Here is a 22,459-nt window from a genome sequence, read left to right as displayed (position 1 = left end):
AAATCAAGTTACCTACAAAAGCAAGCCCATCAGGATTACAGCAGATTATTCAACACAAACTTTTAAAGCCAGAAGGGCTTGGAGTTCTGAAAGATAACAACTGTCAACCAAGGTTACTTTATCCTGCAAAGTTATCCATTCAAATAGATGGAGAAATAAAGACATTCCATGACAAAAGCAGGTTAAAGGAGTATTTGAAGACAAAACCAGCTCTACAGAAAATACTTGATAGAATCCTCCATGCTGAACAAAAGGAAAAGCACACATATAAGGAACCTAGAAAAAACAAGCTATACTCAAATACCAGTTAACAGAAGAGAGCACAGGTAGAACCAGTAACACACACACACACACAAAACTGGCAAACATAAATACACACCTTTCAATAATATCTCTTAATATCAACAGTCTCAATGCCCCAACGAAAAGACATAGATTTGCAGACTGGGTTAAAAAGCAGGATCCTACAATTTGTTGTCTCCAAGAAACTCACCTTTCTACAAAGGATAGACACTATCTTAGGGTGAAAGGTTGGAAGACGGTGTTTCAAGCAAATGGGCCTAGAAAACAAGCAGGGGTTGCTATCCTAATATCAGACAGGGTAGACTTTAGTCCGACGTTAGTCAAGAAAGATAAGGAAGGTCACTTTATATTGATTAAGGGCACACTCCAACAGGAGGACATTACAATCCTAAACATATATGCACCTAACATGGGGGCTCCCAAATTCGTCAAACAAACACTATTAGAACTAAGGTCACAGATAACACCAAACACAGTGGTGGTGGGTGACTTTAACACCCCACTCTCATCAATTGACAGGTCATCCAGGGAAAGAATAAACAGAGAGGCATCTGGACTAAATGAGGTCATAGAAGGAATGGACCTAACAGATATATACAGGACATTTCATCCAAAGGCTACAGAATATACATTCTTTTCAGCAGCACATGGAACATTCTCTAAAATAGACCATATATTAGGACATAAAGCAAATCTTAACAAATTCAGGAAAATTGAAATAATTCCTTGCATTCTATCTGACCACAATGGAATTAAACTACAAATCAGTAGCAAGAAAGGCTATAGAGCATACACAAAATCATGGAAACTAAACAGTACACTACTAAATGATGAGTGGGTCAATGAAGAAATCAAAAAGGAAATCAAAAAATTTATAGAGTCAAATGATAATGAGAACACAACATACCAAAATCTCTGGGACACAATGAAGGCAGTTCTAAGAGGTAAATTTATAGCCCTAAGTGCCTATATTAAGAAATTAGAAAGGTCGCAAGTAAACGACCTAATGCTTCGCCTTAAAGCCTTGGAAAAAGAAGAACAAGGCAAACCAAAAATTAGTAGACGGGAAGAAATAATAAAGATTAGGGCAGAAATTAATGAAATAGAAACAAAAAGAACAATCCAAAGAATTAATGAAACAAAGAGTTGGTTCTTTGAAAGGATAAATAAGATTGATAAACCCTTAGCAAATCTGACCAAAAGAAAGAGAGAAGAGACACAAATTAATAAAATCAGAGATGAACAAGGTAACATCACAACAGATTCCAGAGAAATTCAAAAAATCATAGGGACATACTACAAAAGCATATACTCCACAAAGTATGAAAATCTGAAAGAAATGGATGATTTCCTTGATTTATATGACCTACCTAAATTAAGTCAAGATGAGATTAATCACTTAAATAAAAGGTAAGCCAGGTGGTCCTAGTGAAATACTGGCAGGATTTACTCATAGCTCTCAAATGCATCAAATTCAATTGAGGTTCCTGATGACAATGGCTTCTCCAGTGGGACAGAACAGGAGTGGAGAGTTCTACCATCTCAGAAGACTGTGGCCAGGTGTAATGGAGAGGGAGTCTACTGAGTTACTCTGAGGTCCTGATAACAGGAAACAGTCATGGTCACAGGACAGAATTCAACCTACCACAACCCTATTATAAGAGCAGCCTCAGGAGAGAGTTTTGGACAGTAGAAGGGCTGCTGCTTACAAGCTGAAAACTGCAGGCTCCACTCAGACAGTGAAGAGCATGAGGAAAGGTAGCCTCACACTGAGTGGCTGGGCACTAGCCTCAATAAGTGAGAATAATTTAGTTTAATAACCTTGAGTGAGAGGTCGGTGGGGGGGGGGGGAAGCACCTGTCATTCACTGCTCTAGAGACCAAAAACTGAAGCTCTAGCGGACCACTCAGCATCTGCAATAACATCCCACTAGCAAGATAATTACTACCTAGACCATCTTGAAAATATGAACCCAAGTCCTCTGCCTGTATAAGGCACAGTGCCATGATTATTTTCCCACTCCCAATGCACTTGGAAAACACCATTAACCACCTGGGAAGTGCAATCTGTAGTCTCAGGAGGGTGAGAGAAACTGCCTAACCTACAGAGCCCACCAGTGTGAAAGGAAGTAAGTGAAGGCAGAGCTACAAAAAAACTTGAGACAGGCTTAGCATCAGCACAAAGCTTAAGAAAGACAAAGTGTACAAATTCAACTCACCCAGCTTTCTCCCCTGCTACATATACACCTGGGAGTCTCCAGATTTCCAGGACCCTAGTAGAGGAACAAAACTTCAGCAACACTGTACTCTGTTTTCTTTTCTATCATTTTCTTTTTCCATTTATGTATCCTCTTCCTATTCTTCTCACTATATTTTAGAACTGTTTTTAACCTTATTGTATTTTTTGTTAGTTGTGTATACAGTGTGTATACAGCCATGTTGGTACCACCGTTAGCCTCCTCCCTGTCCTCCCCCTCCACAGACACCCTCCTCCTTGGGAAATGTGGGTGGTGCATTGTGGGGTTAGCAATCAATTATGGATAAAAGGCAATGTCTCGTGCATAATGTCCCAACATATGGCTCTAAAAATCTTTCTACCCCCTTCTTCCACAAATTTCCCTGAGCCATTATGGGTTCATTTTAGATCTACTTCAGTGATGAGGTCTTGGGAGCCTTTGTGTCTCTGGATATTTGGTTTAATAGGAGTTGAGTGTTCACTATGTCTATCTGCTTCACCCTTGTGCTGGTACCAGGTTCACCTAGAAAGCACCACTCTTGCTCATTTCCCCAATTACTCTTGGTTTCAGTTGGAGCCCTGATGAGATGCAATGGGCTGATTCTCTCCTCAGAATCTCTGTGTCCATCTGAAAAAGAGAAGGAAATCTTCCAATGAAGGGTGAAGTCAGTACCAGATAAATGGGATAATATTTACCATTTTAGAGAGAATTTAATAGGTATAGGCCCTCTTGTAGCCCATGATTGGTGGGAGTTTGAGAATGGAGAATAGGCTCATTTTTTGGATATGGTTCTGTCTTGTTTCCCAGCTCCAGCTATGGGTTCCATTCTACTGAGCAGATCAGTTAGCCAAATCAAGAGTAGTTGGTTACCCACCATGGCTGTGCACCACTACTGCACTTGTGTGAGCATCACGTCAGGTTGTTTGCTGCTAAGTTGCTTAGAACACGAGTTGCTTGGACAGATGTTGGTCATTTCCCCCAGTCACTCATGTAGCACCTTCTGGCACTAGACAAGCTAACTGCCTGGGAACTGACTCTCTTCCAGATTCCATCCAAGTCACTCCATGTTCCGTACTAACAACATATAGTGTCTTCAGCAGTAACCATTGGAGGGTCATCAAGTATTCTGACAGAAATCTGTCTTCTTTTGGGAAACCTTGTAGGTCTCTCTAATCAACAGCTCATTTTGGATGTTAACTGCATGCTGGTCCTGGGAGTTATAGACCAGCACCAAGGGAAATAAGGAGGAAAAAGCTAGGTAATATAAAAGAGAAGACAGAGACAAAAACAGGAAAAGATTAAGGTTGGTCTTCATCATACCCTCTCCAGGGCCCTGTGATTCAGGTGTTCCCTTTAAGGACCTGATGAAGGTTCAACCATTTAGTCTGTCTTTTATGATGTAGAATTTTATGGTACCATTGCCATTTGGGTCTAGCTTTTTGTGCCTTACCCCCACCATTACCCTCCCCTTCCAACCCACTCTCCCTATTCTCCATTCATCAAGATGCTTGTTAGGTATGTCAGAATCTTGGGCAGATTCAGGTTTGGAGCCACAGATGAGTGAAACCATGCAACAATTATCTTTCTGTGATTGGGTGAGTTTGCTGAGAATGATCTATTAAAGGTTCAGCCATTTTCCTTCAAATTTTATTGTGTCATTTTTCCTTACTGGTGTGTAGAATTCCATTGTGTAGATATACCACATCTATTCATCTAATGATAGACATCTGGGTTGATTCTAACTCTTAGCTATTATGAATTGAGAGTTATAAACATGGTTGAGCAAATCTCTCTGAGCTGAGGCATAGAGCTTTTAGGGTAAACACCCACTAAGGGAATAACTGGGTCTGTTGGTAACTCTACAGCCAACATTTTTAGGAGTCTCCATAATACTTTCCAAAGTGGTCGCAACATCTTACATTCCCACCAACAGTGGATGAGGGTTCCTATTTCTCCACATCCTCACCAGCATTTGTTTTCATTTGATTTTTTAATGTTTGCTATCCTTACCAGGGTAAAGTGGAATCTCATGGTTGTTTTAATTTGCATTTCCCTCATGATTAGTGATGATGAACATTGTCTTACATGTGTGTTTGCCATTTGTATTTCTTCCTCTGAGAACTCCCTGTCTAGTATTTTGCCCCATTTTGTGAGTGAGTTGTTTGACTTTTTATTGGTTAGGTTGTTGAGTTTTTTGTAGATTCTAGAAATTAGGCCTCTGTCAGTTGCATAGCCAGCAAAATATTTCTCCCATTCCATGGGTAATCTATTGGCTCTATTTATTATATGTTTGTCTGTGAAGAAACTCTTCAGCTTCATGCGATCCCTTTGGTTGACTGATTCTTTAAGTTCCTGAGCTACTGTGGTTTTGTTCAGAAGTCTTTTTCCATTCCTACATTATGGAAAATTCCTCCTATTTTTTCTTCCAGTATTATCTGAGTTTCTGGTCTTATATTGAGGTATTTGATTCATTTGGACTTGATTTTTGTGCATGACAAAATGTGTGAATTGAGTTTTATTTTCCTGCATATGGTTATCCAGTTTGTCCAGAATCATTTGTTGAAGATGATGGCTTCTTACCAGCCTACATTGTTAGGGCCTTTGTCAAATATCAACTAGCTGCAGTTACTTGACCCAAAGTCCAGGTACTTGATTCTATTCCATTGGTCTGTAATCCTGTTTTTATGCCAGTAACATTTGTGTTTATTGCTCTGGATTTGAAATACAGCTTTTGATCAGGTAAGGTGATACCTCCAGAGGTGTTTCATTGCTGAGGATATGCTTGGGTATCTGAGGACTTCTGCCATTCCATATGAATTTTGAGATTATGTTTTCTATCTCTGTGAACAAAAATGTTGGGATTCTTATTGGTATTGCACAAATCTGTATATTGTCTCTAGTAAGATTGCCATTTTTACAATGTTAATTTGCCTATCCGGGACTGTAGAAGGTCTTTCCATTGTCTGAAGTCCTCCTAAATTTCTTTCTTGAGTGCTTTTATGTTTTAATTGTATAGGTCTTTCATATCCTTGGTTAATGTTATTCCAAGGTTTTAATATTTTTGTTGCTATTGAAAATGGGACAAGGTCACTTATTTCTTTCTCTGTCTTTTGCATATAGAAAGGCTACTGATTTTTTTGAGTATTGATTTTGTATCCTGCTACTTTGCTGAAGGAGTTAATCACATTTAAGATATTTGAGATGGAGGTTATTTGGTCACTTGTGTAAAGAATCATGTCATCTGAGAAAAGGGCTATCTTAATTTCTTCCTTTCCAATTTGTACCCCTTTTATTTCTTTCTACTGTCTTAATGCTTGAGCTTGGACCTCCAGTACTATGTTGAAGAGCAGAGGTGAGAGTGGACAGCCCTGTTCTGTTCCTCATCTCAATGGGAATTCCTTTACTCTCTCCCCATTAAGTATTATTTGGAATTTAGGAGTTTTATATATAGCCTTTTATGTTGAGATATAAATTGTCCATGCCTATTCTCTCCAATTTTTTGATCATGAAGTGATATTGTATTTTGTCAAAGGCCTTTTCTGCATCTATCTAAATGATCATGTGGTTTTTGTTTTAAAGCTTATTTATGTGGTGTATTACATTGCCAGATTGCCACATGTTGAACAAACCCTGCATTCCTAGGATGAAGCCTACTTAATCAAGGTCGAAAGTGCTTTTCATTTGTTGTTGATTTGGTACATGAGGAATTTATTCAGGATATTTGTGTCTAAGTTCATCAGGAAAGCTTCATAGAAGGAATTGGGGAGCTTTCTATGTTCTCCAATTGTGTGGCACAGTTTGAGAAAAATTGGATTCAGTTCATCCATGAAGGTTTGATAGAATTCAGCTGAGAAGTCATCTGGTCCTGGACTCTTTTGGGGGGAGGTTTTTTATTACCTTTTCAATCTCAATGTGCATGATAGGTTTGGTTAGGAGATTAACCTACTATGAGTTTAGCTTTGGTAGGTGGTATGTGTCCAGAAATTCATCCTCCATATTATCCAGTTTTGTGGAGTAGAGGTTTTTGAAATAAATCCTGATGAATCTCCCAATTTCACTTATGTCTGTTGTGATCTCTCCTTTTTAATTTCTAATTTTGTTAGTTTGAAGCACCTCTTATTTTTGCTTGAATAAATTGGCCAGGGGCTTATTAATCTTACTTATATTTTTTAAGAACCAGCTCCTTCTTTCATCAATTTTCTTAATTATTTTCTTAGTTTCCAATTCATTAATTTCTGCTCTGATCATAATTATTTCTTTCTGTCTGGAGCTTCTGGGGCTTCTTGCTTTTACTGTGCCTTTAGGTAGATGGTTGGGCTATTGATTTGGGATCTGTCTGTCTTAGTTATGAAGGCATGTAATGCTATGAATTTTCCACTGAGGATCATATTCACTGTGTCCTGTAAGTTTTGGTATGATGTGTTCTCATTGCCATTCATTTCTAGAAATTTTGCAATTTCATTTTTTATTTCATCCATTACCCTTTTATTGCTTAAAAGTGTGTTGTTCAATTTCCAGGAGCTGATTGGATTCCTGGTGCATCTTTTGTTGTTAATTTCTAGCAATATAGTATTGTGATCTGGTATCATGCTGGAAATTATGTTGATCTTCCTAAATATATGCAGGCAGGCTTTATGACCCAGTAAGTGATCTATTTTAGAGAAGGTTTCATGCGCTCCTTAGCAGAATGTGTATTCTGTGGATTTGGGGGAGGATGTTTTGTAGATGTACATTAGGTCTAATTAATCTATGGTTTTGTTGAACTCTCTCACTCCCTGTTAATTTTCTGTTTGGATGTTCTATCTCTTGCTGATAGGGGAGTATTAAAGTCACCAACTATGATGGCATTAGTGATTATTTCTATTTTGTTGTCAACTAGGTTTTGGCTTATGAATTATGGTACACCTATGTTTGGTACATAAAGGTTGATGATTGTGATATCATCTTGTTGGATTGTTCCCTCTATAAGTAAGAAGTGGCCTTCTTTGTCTTTTTTGATTACTTTTGGTTTGAAGTATATTTTACCCAATATTAGTATAGCTATCCCTGCTTCTTTCTTATTTATATTTGCTTGGAATATATTTTTGACCCTTTCACCCTAAGAAGGTGTCTGTCTTTAGTGGTTAGATGGGTTTATTGAAGACAGCAGACTGAAGAGTTTAATTTTCTGATCCAGCCTGTTAGCTTATCTCTCTTGATGGATGAATTAAGACCAGTAATATTTAGGGTAATAACTGTGAGGTTTGATTTAATCCCTGCCATATTGTGGTGGTTTATGTGGTTTGGTGTTTTCTTGGACTATGTAGTTGTTTTGCTTTTTTTTTTTTTTTTTTTTTTTTTTATTATTATCTGAGTTTGGTTATTGTGACCTGCTTCTTGTAGGCACTTGAGGTTGGTTATTTGTTTATTCTGTGTGGAGAATTCCCTGTAGTAATCTCTGCAGATTTGGCTTTATGTTCATATAGTTATCGTTTTAACTGAGTTTATAGTGTGGAAAGTTTTTCTTTCACCATCTATTAATTGGAATACTTTTGCTGGGGAGAGTAGTTTGGGTTGGAAGCCATAGACTCTTAGACTTTGCAGTGTTCCATTCCAGGCTCTTCTGGCTTTCATGGTTTCCATTGAGAAGTCTGAAGTAATTCTGATGGGGTTGCCTTTATATGTAACGTGTTGTTTCTCCCTAGCTGCTTTTAGGACTTTCTCTTTGTTGTCGATGTTTAGAGTCTTAATGATAATATATCTTGTAGCATTTCTCCTTTGGTCTAGTGTGTTTGAAGTTATGTTAGCTTCTTGTAACTTGATGGGACTTTCTTTTAAGGGAGTGGGAAAGTTTTCTTTGTAAATTTTCTTTTAATAAGCTCCCCATGCCTTTGGTCTGAATTTCTTCCTCTTCTGGTATTCCCATGATCAAAATGTTGGAATGTTTAAGCATATCCATAGTCCCCTCATGTTCTGTTCACAAAAATTTTTGAACGTATTGAAACTTTTGGACTCACAAACTGTTTCTTCTGTTTTGTCTTCCAGTTCTGAGTTTCTGTCCTCCACATGGCTGCCTCTATTCTTGAGAGCTTCTATAGTGTTTTGGGCTTGTTCAATTTGATTTGTATTTTCTACTACTTTTTATATATAGTTTCCATCCCTCTGTTGAGTTCCCTTTTCATGCCATTTTCTGGTTTTCTTAATGCTTCTTGAAATTCATCCTTGCCTTTCTTTTTTTTTTGTTTTGTTTTTTGTTTTTTGTTTTTTCAAGGTAGGGTCTCACTTTGGCTCAGGCTGACCTGGAATTCACTATGTAGTCTCAGGGTGGCCTCGAACTCACAGTGATCCTCCTACCTCTGCCTCCCGAGTGCTGGGATTAAAGGCATGCACCACCACGCCTGGCTACATCCTTGCCTTTCTTTATGTCTTCATTGAGCTTAGCCAGCTCGTTACTGATGTCCTTTTTATTTATTTTTTTTTTTCTGTTCTCCTTCAGATCATTTAACTGTCTTTGGAACCCTTCCTGGTTTTTTTTTTTTTTTTTTTTTTTTTTCCTATTAGGTCTAATCTAGTGAGGACAGCATTCATACAATTATCAGCCCTTTGTTGCTTACCTGCCAGTTCTGCTATTTACTTGGTCAGGGTTGTATTGCTTGTATCTTCATTTTGGGGTTCTTTTTGGGGGTCTCTTCTATGTTTTGATTAGAGACATCCATTGTGGAACTGGACAATCTTGTTGAATTTACTTGCATTTGATTTTTCATGTTATTCCTTTTGCACTGTGGTCTGCCCATCACAGTGTAGGAGTCTTATTTAATTTGTGAGGAAGCTGTAGGCTACCCTTGAAGTGTCTTCAGTGATAATTCCCTTCTATGTTTGCTTCCACTGGGCCTCCTCATTGCCATGGGGCCTGCCTGCTCAGAAGGAAGGAGGCCATGAGGCTCTGATGGGTACCTGGGACCTGATAAAGGAGCTTGTTGTTCTGTGATACAAGGTATGAGACTATGTGGTCAGGTGGCCCAAGGGAACAGGGGGAATGGGACAAAGCAGACTGGTGTTTTGGCTCATCTGCAGGAAGGGGGTGGGAATGTGTGGTGGCTCCATGATGCTAAAGGGTGAAGGGATGGAACAGTGGGTCCCTTGGGACCCTGTAGCAAGGTGTGGATTGGACTGCTGGGTCCTGTGATATTGCAGGGCAGGGAGATGGGACTGTTGTGTGCCAGGTGACACACAGGTGGGGCACTGAGGTCCCCTGTGGTGGGAGACCCTAGGGATGGGGGGGAACCCTAGCCTTCTGGCCTGGGGATATGCACAGAGAGGCAGTGGCATGTGGAGGTCCCTGATGGTGGTGGGTGGAGTGCTATCCTGCTGACCTGGGTCCACGATGGAGGTGAGGGGTGGCAGTGAGTGGAAGGGTGTACACATGTGGAGGTCCCCTGAGGGATTATAAGCTACCTGGCCTGGGTTGGTACACTGGGCTAGGGGTCAGTGTTGAGTGGGTCAGTGTTCCTGCATGGTGGTCCCCTGAGGGAATGCTAGCCTGCTGGTTTGGGTCCATGCACGGAGGTGGGGGACAGAGTTCTTGTGTGGAGCTCTGTGGTGGAGGGAATGCCTGACAGGGGGATGCTAGCCTGCTGCCATGGGTCCACACACAAGGTGAGGGTGACAGTAAGTGAGACAGTGTTCATGCATGGAGATCATCTGAGGGAACACTAGCCTGCTGGCCTGGGTCCATGAACAGGGGTAAGTGGCAACAATAAGTGGGATGGTGTTTCTGCATGAAGGTTCCCTTGGGGAACACGTACAGGGGTGGGGAACGGTGGTAAGTGGGATGGCATTCATGCCTAGAGGTCTCCTGGGGGAATGCTAGCCTGCTGGCCTAGGTTGGTACACAGGGCTGGGGGACAGCAGCGTGCAGTAAGTGGATGGCATTTGTAAGCTTGGTGGCATGCATGGAGCTATGGTAGGCTGCTGGTCTGATTCCCTTTTCCTGTGGTTAGTGCAGGAGGAACCTGTGGCTGGGACTATGGCTAGGAAAAACTAGAGAATCTATACACATTGGAATCTAAACAAGACACCCTTTTGTTTGTTTTTTTTTTTTCAACTTTTTATTGACAACCTCCATACATACACAATGTACCCTGATTATTTATAAACCTCTTCCATAACCCTCCTTTCCCCCCTCCCTCCCCTTCTTTTTTTGAGCTAATCTCTCTTCTACTTTGATGTCCTCTTTCTTTTAAGCTGCGGGCTGAATCTGCCCTCCCCCCACTAGTTTTGTCAATAGTTTTTTATTTTATTTCTTTATTTCAGAGAGAGAGAGATAAGAAGCAGAGGCAGAGAAACAAACAGAACCATAAAGATTGTAAGCATACCAGGGCCTCCTAGCAACTGCAAACAAACTCCAGATGGATGTGCCACCTTTTGCATCTGGCATTACATAAGGACTGGGGAAATCAAACCTGGGTCCTTCAGCTTTGCCAACAAGAGCTTTAACTGCTGAGCCATCTTTCTAGCCCTGATGTTGTCTTTTATAAAACAATAAAATGAAAGTGAAAGCATAATTTACCAGAATATTTGGGACATAGCTAAGATGGTTCTAAGAGCTAAATTTATGCCTGTGAAATTTAACATTAAAAAATCAGAGTGGAACAAACCAGCAAGAGATCAGAGAGGCATAGGGCTACACACCACAACTGTGAGCTGTGGCTGAGCACCAGGGTTCCATGCTAGGGCTAGATACCATTCCAGTGCACCTGATTGGAAGGGAACAACTCAGCAGAAAGTCAGAAGAGAGCAAGGCTACCTGCCACTATGAGATGGGGCTGAGTACTGGGATTGTGCACCAGGACTAGCCACCTGGGAGGGAACAAGCCAGAGAAAGGTCAGCAGCAAACAGCTGACCAACTAAGATTCTACATCTCACAACCACCTTCCCCCAAAAGAATATTATCTGAAGGAGTGACGCAGAGGGAAACTGCACACCCCTAGGAGAAGCTTTGAGCTAATCTCACTCCAAAAATTCCAGCAAACAGGAATGGAAGAACAGCACTAAACCTGGACACCAGGGAAGCCAGGCCTCCCAAGGTCTTACCCAGATTTGTTGGGAAATGGCATACACAAAGTAGACTATGTTCAGATTCAAGTGCACAGACCACAACCCAGTGGAAAATCTTTAATCCAACACCTATTGTGATCAATTTAGACCAGGCCATCCCAACATATGCTTTACAAGAGCTGCTACTGCTGCATCCTCAGTGAGACAACTGATCTTGAGATAGGCAGACCCCAATGCAAAGCATATAGCACTTGATACCAAGCAACAAGACCCCCACCAAGATTACATAGTCCCACAATGAAAATTTTAATGAAAGCTTAGAGAAAACCCAAGACACAGAGAGTCAAAATGAAATCTCAATAAGAATTTTAAACAAACTTAATGAGACCATAAACAAAGAGATGGTTGAACAGGAAGAAATTGGGCAAAAAATAATCAAATAGGAACTCCAAGAATGGCTGAGGGATATGAAAGAAAATCAGCAAAAATAATTCAAGTTAAGGGCTAGAGAGATGGCTTAGGGTTAAGAGCTTGCCTGTGAAGCCTAAGGGCCCAAATTTGAGGCTTGATTCTGCAGGACCCACATTAGCCAGATGCACAAGGGGACTCATGCAACTGGAGTTTGTTTGCAGTGGCTGGAGGCCCTGGAACCCATTCTCTTTCTCTCACTATCTGCCTCTTTCTCTCTCTGTCTGTTGCTCTCAAATAAATAAATAAAAATAAACAAAAAATAAAATAAAAAGAATTCAAGTTAAAAATCAAAGAATGGGGCTGCAAAGATGGCTTAGTGGTTAAGATGCTTGCCTGCAAAGCCTAGGGACCCATGTTCAACTCTTCAGATACCATGTAAACCAGGCACACAAGGTGATCCCAACATGCAAGGACAAAAATGCACACACATCTGGAGTTTGATTACAATGGCTAGAGGCCTTAGCATGCTAATTTCTCTTCTCTCTCTCTCTCTCTCTCTCTCTCTCTCTCTCTCAATCTCTTTCTCTCTCTCTCTTATACACACACACACACACACACACACACACACACACACAAAGGTCAGTCTGTTGGGCTTGCCTCAAAATATAAAATAAAATGAACAAAAAGATAGGGCTGGAGAGATGGCTTAGCAATTATGGTACTCACCTGCAAAGCCTAAGGACCCAGGTTCAACTCCCTAAAACTCACGTAAGCCAGATGCACATGGTGGCACATGCAACTGGAGGCAAAGGTAAGCAGATCACCATGAGTTGGAGGTCAAGATAGGACCACAAAATGAGTGCCAGGTAAGCCTGGGTTAGAATGATGACTCTGCCTTGAAAAGAAAAAAAAAAAAAAGAAATGAAAAATGGAATACAAACAAGAGATGAAAATGCTAAACAGAAAACTGTAACAGAAATGCAATAACCCTCTTAAAAGGATCCCAAGAAAGCCTCACAGACTGAATAGACCACATGAAGGATAGAATTTCATAACTCAATGAAAAAAAACAGAAAAAATAGATAAGGACTCTTAAAACATTGTCAAGAGCACAGAGAATATCTTCAACAAAGTTATTGAAGAAAATTTTCCCAACCTTACAAAAGAGAGACCAATCCTAATATAAAAGGTGCACAGAACGCAAAATAGACAGAACCAGAGAAGCAACACCCCATTGCACATAATTCTCAAAACAGTAAACACAGAAAACAAAGCAAGTTCATCAGAGAGACCCACAAAGTTTCTCACAAGAAGACAGACTTCTGTCAGAGCAATTGATTACCCACCAGAGGTTAATGGTTAGACCCTATCACCAAAGACACTATATGCTGTTGGTACAGAACATGGAGAGATCTGGCTGGAATCTGGAAGAGAACTAGTTCCCAAACAGCCCGTCTAGTGCCAGAATTGCTCCATGAGCTACTGGGGGAAAGTGGCCAACATCTGTCCAAGCAAGTTGAGATCTAAGCTACTCAGCAGCAATCAACCTGACGTGATGCTCACACAGTGCAACAGTCGCACACAGCCATGGTGGGTAACCAACTGCTCTTGGATTGGCTAACAGATCTGTTCAGTGGAAAGAACCCACATCTGCAACTGGGAAACAAGTTGCTTCAAGATTCATTTTTGAAAGTTGCAGTCTCCAATCTTCTCCTTTTGCCCACATACCAGTTCAGTAGATGACTAAATATCCTGTCATCATTTCAGATAAACCTACAGTGGGGTCTGTTCTCTATGATAAAACTCTAACCAATCTAAGCTCTTGCCCTAAAGATAGTTATTCCCCCAGCCTACTGGCCCTGAAGCAAATTTGAACCAGGTATAACTTATCTTCTGCTAGAGGGACACTTTAAAGTGTCTAGCGATGTAATTGAGGTGGGTTGTGAGGGTGATAGCAGCACTGCTAGCATCTAGTGGGCTGAGGCCAGGGGGATTGCTAAACTTCCTCCAATGCGAAGCATAGCTGCCCATGACAAAGAGCCATCCAGTCCAAAATGTTAGCACTGCCAAGATTCAGGAACCCTTCTCTAGCAGAGCATCACTTTGAATTGTTTTGCAATATTTTGATTTCAAAAGCATCCTCTTTTGCAATGCAAATTGCCCTCCAAAAGTACAGATAATATTTTTATTTTTATGGTCCGATATTACTCTCTTCATTCTAAAATTTACATTGATTTCCACATTTTAATATCTTTGGAAACATGTCATGTCCTGACCTAAAACTAAGGTGTATTTTAATGCAACATTTATTCTTTTTTCTTCATTTTCTTCTTCTTCTGCCACTCAGACTGCATTCTCTCCCTCTAACTCTCCGAAAGGGAGAGAAGAACAATCATCAGTGGCAATGGGCAGTTGCACAAAACAACACCCAGCACCAGCTTCATTCTCAGGAGAGAACACTGAGGCCTCCTCCTCATGGTTTCTGTTACTCTACACAGCCAGAGGAACTTCTCTAGTAAATCAGTATAGAAATGATCCTTGAAAGTATAGTCTTACATTTATTATTGTTTAAGATTTTATTTTATTTGTTTGAGAGAGACACAAAGAGAGGCAGATAGACAGTGAGAGAGAAGGGGCACGCCAGGGCCTCTGCTCTATCCACTGCAACCAACAGACTCCAAGCACATGTACCACTTTGTGCTTCTGGCTTTATGTCAGTACTGGGGAATTGAAACAGAGACTTTGCAAGCAAATTCTTTAGCCACAGAGCCATCTCTCCAGCCCTATTATTTTTTTAATCAAACAATATGTGATTGAGCCTATAGTATCTCTTAAAACTGGTGACATCATAGAATCAAGGAACCAGTGCAATATTAGCAGGTGTTTTTCTGTGGGCAAACTGGCTCAACTGAAGATGGACAAGGACTTGAAGGGGCTCGCAGAGCTCCATGGCCTCAGCCCAAGTTCAGCACACAATCAGGTTTGGGGGGGGGGCATTGATTTTGTTGTGTACCAGGCATTGTGTTGTTAACCATGCTCTGTACAGCTAGAGTCAAGAATACCTGACCTGAAGTCAATCTGTGAAATAAGATAGAAGGTAATGGATAAGTGAGTCCACCACTGAAAATTAATAGCACAGGCTCAGATTGTCAGAAACCTCGCTTGCCTGATCAGGACAAGGCTTTCTTCCATCAGCAGACAATCTGATAAAGCTCCAGCCTTTATACTCTGAGTAACTTTCACATGCTCTGTAGGCTCCAGAGGAAATCACCACTGGAGAACAAAACCACTAATGGATCCTGACAAGAAAAACACTGTCATCTACTGAACACTGAGTACATATTCAAAAGCAAAAGGCACTTCCTGTGACTGATGGCATCCCATATGCAGTCAGCTCCTGGATTGAAGGAAGAGGTGTTCAGTGTGCTAAACTAGATTAAATCTGCTTCCTCAAAGAGCTACTGCCTTGAAGTAAAGGAGATGAGGCATACACTTCTCTTGAAGACAAGGACAAAATTCAAGAAAGAGAGTAAGTAGAAATAGAGAAACTTCCCATTCCAATCCCATCTTCTTCTCCAAAATGGACACAATAAATTCTATTTTCTCCAGCCACTCAGTGTTGACTTTCAAAGTCAGAGCCTGGATGAGACCACAAAGCACCCCCGCCCATACCCAAAGGGCCTCAGGACACCACCAGCAAGGCTAAGGAGTCAGTTTCAAGCAGTCGGATCTGCAACAATCATCCACTTAATTCAAGCAAAGTCAGTTTTCCTTGTTTTCCACTAAGTGGAAAAGAGCCCATATCTGAAGCTGGGAAACAAGTCATAATTATATGTAGATAGAGTTCACTCTCCAATGTCAAGCTCCCACCAATCTTGGGCTACAAAAGGACCTATAGTTATTAAATTCTCTTTAAGTTAACAATGGTTATTCCATTTAACTGGTGCTGACTTTGCTCTCCACTGGAGAATCTGATTCTCTTTTTCAGATAGACACAGGACCCCAGCTGAAACCATAGAAGAATTGGAGAAATGAGCAAGACTGCTGCTTTCTTGGTGAACCTGGTATCAGCACAAGGATGAAGCAGATAGACACAGAGGATACTCAGCTTCCACCAAACCAGAGATCCGGAGATAAAGAGGCTCCCAAGAGCCCATCACTGAAGTAGAACTAAAATGAACCCAACATGGCTCAGAAAGATTCATGGAAGAGGGAGCAGAAAGATTGTTAGAGCCACAAATTGGGACATTATGCACAAAAACATTGCTTCTTCCCCATAACTGATGGCTACCCCCACAATGCATGACCTACAGTCCCCATGGGGGTAACTGGCATCCCAATGAGGAGGGTCCCTGCAGAGGGCAGGGCAGGAATGAGGGTAAGGATGGTACCAACATGTGCTGTTTTCATACTGAGTATGTCCATAACTAATTTTAAAAAACCCTATTTAAAATAAACAAAAAGCATATTAAAAAGGGAGGCTAGAGAGATGGCTTACTGGTTAAAGCACTTGCCTGTAAAGGCTAAGAATCCTGGGTCAATTCCCCAGTACCCATGTAAGCCAGATACACAAGGTGGCACAAGAATCTGGAGTTCATTTGCAGTGGCTGGAGGCCCTGGCATGCCCATTCACTCTCTCCCAATCTCTCTCTCTATCTATCTGTCTATCTCTGTCTGCCTCTCTCCCTCCCTCTCTCTCTCTCTCTCTCTCTCTCTCTCTCTCTCTCTCTCTCTCTCTCTCTCATAAATAATTAAAATTAAATTTAAAAGAAAAAACAAGAATATTAAAAGCTATAAGAGAAAAACAACTGGTTACAAATAGAGGTAAATAGAGGTCCATCAGAATTACCTCAGAATATTTTATGAAAAATTATAAAGCCAGAAGAGCTTGAAACAAGGCATTTCAAATGCTAAATGGCCATGGGTGCCAAACTGTAGACAACAGCTTCAGGTTCACTGAGATGAACTTTCAGACCAACCAAGCACAGTTATGGAAGGAAGGGAATTTATCAAAGCTTACAGATCCAGGGGAAGTTTTGTAACAGCAGAATAAACTGCCCCTGATTTCACAGGCCCAAGCAAAGAATGAAAAAACACAAGCCAAAAGCCACACAGCACACTTCAGGAACTCCAGGTGGAATTAAGCACTTTGGATATCTTTAAACTAGAATTTCAAACTCACCACCACACCTTAAGATTTTCCCAGTGACACCTCCTCCAGTGAGGTGGCTGCAGATCCAAAGTACAAACTAATAAAACACTGCATATACTGAGGGCCATCTATTCAAACTACCATATTCTGCCTCTGGCCCCCAATAGTTTCAAAACCATCACACACTATAAATTGCATTCAGTCCAATTTCAAAGGTCTCCAGTCTTGACCAACTTAAAATAGTTCCAAAGTCCCAAGACACCTTTGAGATTTAAGGTTTTCTCTTAACTGTGAGTCCTGTTAAATCAAACAAGTTAAATACTTTCAACATGTATAGGCACAGAGTCAATATTTTGTGGCAGTCAAGCTCACATTGCTGGTAGAAATCACCCAACCAAGAGGATCTTGTGGGGGAAAATAGGTTTATTCTGGCTTACAGACTTGAGGGGCAGCTCCATGATGGCAGAGAAAATGATGACATGAGCAGAGGGTGGACATGACCCCCTTCCCAACATCAGGTGGACAACAGCAATAGGAAAGTGTGCCAAACACTGGCAAGGGAAAACTGGCTATAACACCCATAAGCTCTCCCCCAACAATACACTTCCTCCAGGAGGCATTAATTCCCAAATTTCCATCAGCTGGTAATCTGGCATGCAGAACACCTAAGTTTATGAGGCACACCTGAGTCAGTACACATTTCAACTGGTATAAGGCATAACAAAGAGAGACTATAACAATGTAAACTCAACAACCATCAAACAAATATCAAACCTCTGCAGTTCAAGTCAAATACAGAGACTAACAGTCTCCAAATTTTCCAATTCTGCCCCTCCAGCTGAGCAGAGTAGTCAGGGAAAACTTCCAACCCAACAGTGCACTCCATGGTAGCCCTTACACACTCCTTGTATATCCAAAACATCTTTTGCTCTCCATGCAAACCATGGTCTGTCTTCCAAAGGTTCTTCCAGCCTATCAGGGTCATCGTGCCCTGCCTCATGACACATCTCAGCAATGGCTCTTGGAACCATGTACAATTCATCACTACTCTATGCATTTTCCATGCTTCCTAAACTAATAAAAGGTGTGCAGGACCCAGCCATATTCTTAATTCAAGGACAAAAAAATTCTTAACCTTGAAAAGCAGGTTCCTTCTCCACTCAACTCTTACCCAAAAGAGTTCACATTTCTATCATAGGCTTTCCTCAGACATCCTCACCACTATTTTAATGCAAAGCAGTTGGGTCATCTTCCTTAAGACTGCTAATGTGTTGACAACAGCAGCTTCAGGAACCTAAAACCACTCTCAGTGCCTATAATTTTAACTTGCTTGAAGTTTTCCATCTTAAAATCTTAAATCTTTCAGTCTAATATCTTCAGCCAAGCACATAAAATGTAACCTTGATCAAACTCTCTGGGCCTGGGCAGCAGAACACAGTCAGCCCTTATGCCAGTAGCCCAGTAACAGCAAAGTCCTCTGCAGTCTTTCCTTCCCCTTAGAAAACTCATAAGCCAAGCCTCCAAGTTCAATACTGTCTACATTCTCAAAATCTCATCAGAATAGTCCATAAAATTTGGGTTACCACTCCAGAAGTCATCTCTACTTGCAAGCACCACATCAATGCCCATTGCTCCAAAACAAAAGTTTGAAAAGACCAAAATCCACATGGTCAGATTCATCTCACCTGTTTCTGGTGCCAACTTCTGTAGTAGACACCTTCAGGTTTGCTGAGATGAACTTCCAGACCACACACAGTTATGGAAGGAAAGGACATTCATTGAAGCTTACAGATTCAGGGGAAGTTCCATAATGGCAGAAGAAGCTGGCCTTGCTTTCACTGGTCCAGGCAGAGAGAGAGAAACCACAAGCCAAAAGCCACACAGCACACTTCACGAACTCCAGGTGAAACCAAGCACTTGGCATACGTTAGATTGGAATTTCAAACTCACCATCACACCTAAAGATTTTCCCAGTGACACCTCCTCCAGCGAGGTGGCTGTAGATCCAAAGTACAAACTAATAAAATACTGAGTATATTGGGTGCCATCTATTCAAACTACCACACAACCCAAACTACTGTACCCAGAAAAATTATTCCTCATAACAGAAGGTGAAAGAAAAATGTTTCACAAAGTACACCAGCTGTGTAATTACATGAGCACTAAACCAGCCCTGTATAAAATACTGCATGGAGCATTTCACACTCAGAAAATGAACAAACATGCAAAAGAGGAAAGAAAAAGAATCAAAACAATAATAGACAAAAAAAGTATGCAAAGGCCAAGAAAACACCAAACTCCACAAAACCTTCAACATGACAAGGATTAACTTGCACCTCAAAACTATAACTCTGAAGACTAATGGACTCAACTCCATAATCAAAAAAGACAGGTTAACAGGCTGAATGAGAAAGCTGCATTCATCCATATGCTATCTATAAGAAACCCACCTTACAATTAAAGATAAACACCACCTTAGGGTGAAAGGATAGAAAAAGTTATTCTAAGTAAATGGAAACAAGAAACAAGCAGGAATGGCTACACTGATTTCTGGAAAAAAAAATAGACTTTAAAATAAAAGTAATCAAAAGAGGCCAGGTGGGCTGGAGAGATGGCTTAGCAGTTAAGCGCTTGCCTGTGAAGCCTAAGGACCCCGGTTCAAGACTCGGTTCCCCAGGTCCCACGTTACCCAGATGCACAAGGGGGCGCACGCGTCTGGAGTTCGTTTGCAGAGGCTGGAAGCCCTGGCGCACCCATTCTCTCTCTCTCCCTCTATCTGTCTTTCTCTCTATGTCTATCGCTCTCAAATAAATAAATAAAAAATTTAAAAAAACAAAAAAGAGGCCAGGTGTGATGGCACATACCTTTAATCCCAGCACTCAGGAGGCTGAGGTAGGAGGATGGTTGTGAGTTTGAGACCAGTCTAAGACTAATTCCAAGTCAACCTGGGCTAGAGTAAGATCATACCTCAAAAAAAAAAAAAAAAAGAAAGAAAGAAAAGAAACAGTAATCGAAAGAGAGAGAAGGCCACTTCATACACATTAAAGGAACAATTTAAGAATTTAACAATTACATTCATAAACTGATATGCACCAAACACAGGGACACCTAACTTTTCTAAATATTATTTATTTATTCATTTATTTATGAGTGAAAACAGATAAAAGAGAGAGAAAGAGCACACAAGGGCTTCTAGCTGCTGCAAATGAACTCCAGACACCTGTACCACCTTGTGCATCTTGCTTACATGGGTACTGAGGAATCAAACCTGGGTCCTCAGGTTTCACAGGTAAGTGCCTTAACCACTAAACCATCTCTCCAGCCTGACAACAAACTTTATAAAGCAAACTTTGCTAGAGCCACACCTAACACCTTAAGGTCCTACCCTGAAAATATCAAATCAATTGATACAGCTAAGAATACACAGCTAGCTAGAAAATCCAAGCATTAACTTAATACAAGATGCAAAAACATATACATTATAACACAAGGAACACTAAAAAGCAAGATGATATAAATCCACCTAAAAGTATTAGTGCATCAGAAATGACTTCCAGTGAGAACGAGTTAGAGGAAATGCCTGAAAAAGATTTCAAAAGAATGATAGTAAATATGTTCAAAGAAGTTAGAGAACAAATCAAAGGATTCAAAGAGGAACTTAAAGAGGAAATCAAAGGAATCAAAAAAGATGCAGGACACCAATTTCATGAAATAAAGAAGGCAATACAAGACATAAATAAGGAAATAGAAATAATAAAGAAAAACCAGTCAGAATTACTAGCAATGAAGAACACAGTTAATGAAATAAAAAAACTCTGTAGAAAATCTCACCAGTAGAATGGATGAAGGAGAGGACAGAATATCTAAGCTAAAAGACCAGGTGGCAGATCTAATACAGGCCAACAAAGAAAAAGACAAACTTATAGAAAAGTATGAATGGGAATTTCAAGATATTCGGGACACTATGAAAAGATCAAATATTAGAATTCAGGGCATAGTAGAAGGAGAAGAATTCCACTCCAAAGGCATAGTAGGTGTCTTCAACAAAATCATGGAAGAAAATTTCCCCCAAATTGGGAAAGAGGTGCCAATACAGATACAGGAAGCCTTTAGAACCCAACCCCAGCCAGACAAAACCTGGAAAGAACCTCACCTGGCCATATTATAAACAAACTTCCAAACACACACACCAAAGAAAAAATATTGAAAGCAAGTAGAGAGAAAAATCAAGTTACCTACAAAAGTAAGCCCATCAGGATTACAGCAGATTATTCAACACAAACTTTTAAAGCCAGAAGGGCTTAGGGTAATATATTCCAAGTTCTGAAAGATAACAACTGTCAACCAAGGTTACTTTATCCTGCAAAGTTATCCATTCAAATAGACAGGGAGAAATAAGGACATTCCATGACAAAAGCAGGTTAAAGGAGTATTTGAAGACAAAACCAGCTCTACAAAAAATACTTGATAGAATCCTCCATGATGAAGAAAAGGTAAAGCACACATATAAGGAACCTAGAAACAACAAGCAATACTCAAATACTAGTTAACAGAAGAGAGCACAGGTAGAACCAGAACCACAAAAAAAAAAAAAAGGCAAACATAAATACACACCTTTCAATAATATCTCTTAATATCAATGGTCTCAATGCCCCAATGAAAAGACATAGATTCGCAGAATGGGTTAAAAAGCAGGATCCTACATTTGGTTGTCTCCAAGAAACTCACATTTCTACAAAGGATAGACATTACCTTAGGGTGAAAGGTTGGAAGATGGTGTTTCAAGCAAATAGGCCTAGAAAACAAGCAGGGGATGCTATCCTAATTTCGGACAGGGTCGACTTTAGTCCAACTTTAGTCAAGAAAGATAAGGAAGGTCACTTTATATTGATTAAGGGCACACTCCAACAGGAGGACATTACAATCCTAAATGTATATGCACTGAACTTGGGGGCTCCAAAATTCATCAAACACTATTACAACTACGGTCACAGATAACACCAAACACAGTGGTGGTGGGTGATTTAACACCCCACTCTCATCAATTGTCATCCCAGGAAAAAATAAACAGAGAGGCATCTGGACTAAATGAGGTCATAGAAGGAATGGACTTAACAGATATATACAGGACATTACATCCAAAGGCTACAGAATATACATTCTTTACAGCAGCACATGGAACATTCTCTAAAATAGACCATATATTAGGACACAAAGCAAATCTTAACAAATTCAGGAAAATTGAAATAATTCCTTGCCTTCTATCTGACCACAATGGAATTAAACTACAAATCAGTAGCAAGAAAGGCTATAGAGCATA

At 40.4% G+C, this 22,459-nt stretch overlaps 1 non-coding gene across 1 annotated transcript; it reads right to left on the bottom strand.

Annotated features, from left to right (window-relative positions):
• Positions 1–14,325: 14,325 nt before the first annotated feature.
• On the bottom strand, positions 14,326–14,541 carry LOC123460317. Its single transcript, XR_006636891.1, has one exon. It is a non-coding gene; the product is annotated as a small nucleolar RNA U3 (small nucleolar RNA).
• Between the last annotated feature and the right edge of the window lie 7,918 nt (positions 14,542–22,459).

The sequence above is a fragment of the Jaculus jaculus genome, chromosome 4 (assembly GCF_020740685.1).
Source record: "Jaculus jaculus isolate mJacJac1 chromosome 4, mJacJac1.mat.Y.cur, whole genome shotgun sequence".
Classification (NCBI taxonomy): Eukaryota; Metazoa; Chordata; class Mammalia; order Rodentia; family Dipodidae; genus Jaculus; species Jaculus jaculus.
This window is presented reverse-complemented; position numbering and strand designations above follow the sequence as displayed.